Raw genomic sequence first — 3,203 nt, forward strand, 5'->3', positions numbered from 1 at the left:
TCAACTATTTGAGGTTGTACAGCGCGTCATTGTCCCGAACCAGCACGGTTTTTGTAAGAAACGTGGTGTCGAAAGCAATTTGATAACATTTACAGAGCTTATATTGTCAGCAATGGATGAAAATACTCAAGTCGATGCTATATACACAGATTTTGCAAAAGCGTTTGACAAAATTTGTCATGATACACTACTTTTCAAGCTCTGGCAACTCGGAATCCATGGTGACTTGTTTCGTTGGATACGTTCATACATAGGGAACCGTAGTCAAGCTGTTGTACTGTGTGGTTACCGTTCTGCATATAAAAATATTCCCTCTGGGGTACCCCAAGGATCTCATTTAGGACCGTTATTATTCATTATTTACGTTAACGACTTGACAAAATCCATTAATCACTCAAATGTGTTACTATACGCAGATGATACAAAGATATACAAAATTATTAAAGACATGAATGATTCTGCGTTACTACAAAGTGATCTAAATGATTTTGTTGAGTTTTGTAATAGTAGCAATTTATTTTTGAATTTAAATAAATGTTTCGTAATTTCTTTTACAAGATCAAAAAAATCCAATAGTATACCCATATAAAATTTGTGGCCACGATCTGGATCGCGTTAGTGAAATTAGGGACTTGGGTGTGGTAATGGATTCCAAACTTTCATTCATTCCCCATGTAGATAAGATAGTCGCAAATTCTTACAAATTTTTAGGATTCATATTGCGTGTGGGAAAACCTTTTAAAAATGCTTCTACTTATAAACTGTTATTTAACAGTTACGTGCGAAGTAGACTTGAATTCGCAAGTCCGGTTTGGAATCCTCACCAACGGGTCCATCAAGATAAAATTGAAAAGTTACAAAGAAAGTTTGTAAAGTCCTTAGATTATAGAACCGGTAATCAACACATAGATTATGAATCTTCCCTTGTATTTCATAAAATAAGCACCTTGAGACAACGTCGCGATATCACTGATATCACGTATTTGTTTAAAATATTACATAATATGGTTGACGCCCCTGTTCTATTGGAACAAATTTATTTTCGAGTACCGCGTAAACAGGAAAGAACAAGCCGTAAAAAATATCTTTTCGCCATAAAATCAAGTAAAACTAGCTATGGCAGTAATAGTTTTATAAAGAGAGCATGTGCCTCATATAATAGACAATTAGGTAGTATAGAATTATTTAATATATCGTTAATAAAATTTAAAAACCACATCACTGACCTTATATGTGCTAATGTTGACTAAAATAGTGTAGGTAATTGTTTTTTTGTAATTTTTGATTATTCTTTTGTATTGCTTAACTGGTTGTTTGCTACTTTCTATTATTCGTGTACTTATTATATTAGTAATACATATAAGTCCTCATAGCAGCGAGTGCGCCGTTGTTGTGTCCTGAGTTTTGTTACGTCATTAAATGGAGTCAGGAGACCTGTAAGGAACGAAATTAATAATTAATATTTCACAACATTACCACAAAATAAGCATTTTTCCCGTAATAATAGGTAATCGAAACACGTTCTATTCATACCTAAAGTTTCTGGCCTTCACGCCATCCATTCATATTTATTTTTTTTTATGATGAAGAATTTAATATCTTGCTATAGATGACGATCATATCATCATCATCACTGTCCTTGATTCATACAATTATAATTATAGATGTTATTATCTGAAATGCAATTTATTAATATTAAGATTTTATTTTCATTCATAATAATTTATTAGTTAATATAAGGTAATAAGTAACATTTGCTGTCATGCTTACCTACAGTATACACCACGTTTGGTGCGTGGAGTTTACATTGCAAAATCCGGGGTTCTCGCAAGCCGTCATATAAATACTAATAATAAGTATTTATCAAAAAGTAAACACATCGCATTATACAAACACTGCGACCTGTATTGAACAATTGTTTCTTTTTTAGGTCTCCGGATCATTTAGATTCCGACTTATGTTAATTTACACTATAGCATTTTAGTACTTATCTCGTTGCGTAACACGACCGCTCGCTCCCGAACGTAACCAACCGGTGCCTGTCATCCAGCAAACTTAGAAAATGTGCGTTCGTTGCATAGTTTGAGGGATACGGGTGGTGTTGCGTTCATTTTACTTTGTTTTTTTAACGTTTATAAAACTTACGTTTATAAGTGTCAGTATACCGTATACTTTTTTGTTTTATATGCATATTTAGGGAACTGTAGGTTTAGTAATATGTTAATTTTAAGTATGTATATTTTTAAATATGTAAAACTGTTTGTTCCTCAATAAATTAAAAAAAAAAAAAAAAAATATCGGTTAAGCGTGTCTTCGAGCGCAGAATACCTACTATGTTGAGTTCCAATATTATTTATTATAAATCCGAAACAGTACCAAACCGATGGTATCCCTACACAAAAACCGTGTGGCACGCGAGTCGCGCCCGGTATTTAATAAAGACCCGCGCGTGACCGTCTATATCGGGAATATACCATTATCATCCTGTTTTGTACCTTGCAAGTGAATGTGGGAAGTGGTGCTTCTAGTTCTATGAAAAATATAGAGTATTTTATGGGGAAAAAGTAAATAGAATTGACAGCGGTAGAATTTCTTGTGAGACAGTTGGTCCAGTGAAGTACAAACAGCGGTCATATCTATTTCTGTCGCAAAGCTGTAATGTAAGCATTATTGCGTTCCGGTTTTGAACGGTGAGGGTGCTGGTAACTACAGGCACATAGGACTTGTCAACTTATGTCTCAAGGTGACGGGCGCAGTCATAGTGCTCTACAGATCTTTGCAATTTTAAGCTTTGAGTGGCATTGCAACTGTTATGGGTAGGCGTGTCGCTGACTACCAGGCGCACGCCTGTTCGTCCCGTCACTTGGTATGATAAAAAAACGATGTTGGAAAATCGAAAATAAAATTACGCATCAGTATTTCAACAGCTATTTTGAATCCGCCATTTTGAATTTCGTTTTGGCGAAGCGTTTTCGACGCCTGTCGCACTCGATGTAATGTAAATCGCACACCGCCACTGCGCCCGTCACCTTGATACATAAGTTGACAAGTCCCATGTGTCTGAAGCTTCACCAGCACCCTCACCCTTCAAAACCTGAACGTAGTAATGCTCACAGTACTGCTTTCACTTCCCGTGAAAGATTAGAAAGAGAGAAAGAAAGATAACTGCCTCCGTGGCCGAACGGTTACCATGCTGGTCTGAC

General features: G+C 35.7%; 1 long non-coding RNA gene across 1 annotated transcript; it reads right to left on the reverse strand.

Moving 5' to 3' along the window:
- Window positions 1-1,387: 1,387 nt before the first annotated feature.
- Window positions 1,388-2,263, reverse strand: LOC113235562. The gene is made up of 3 exons (XR_003310878.1): window positions 1,771-2,263; window positions 1,534-1,674; window positions 1,388-1,434 (listed from the first exon to the last, which is right to left on the reverse strand). It is a non-coding gene; the product is annotated as an uncharacterized LOC113235562 (long non-coding RNA).
- Between the last annotated feature and the right edge of the window lie 940 nt (window positions 2,264-3,203).

The sequence above is a fragment of the Hyposmocoma kahamanoa genome, unplaced genomic scaffold (assembly GCF_003589595.1).
Source record: "Hyposmocoma kahamanoa isolate Upper Pololo Valley unplaced genomic scaffold, ASM358959v1 87816, whole genome shotgun sequence".
Lineage (NCBI taxonomy): Eukaryota > Metazoa > Arthropoda > Insecta > Lepidoptera > Cosmopterigidae > Hyposmocoma > Hyposmocoma kahamanoa.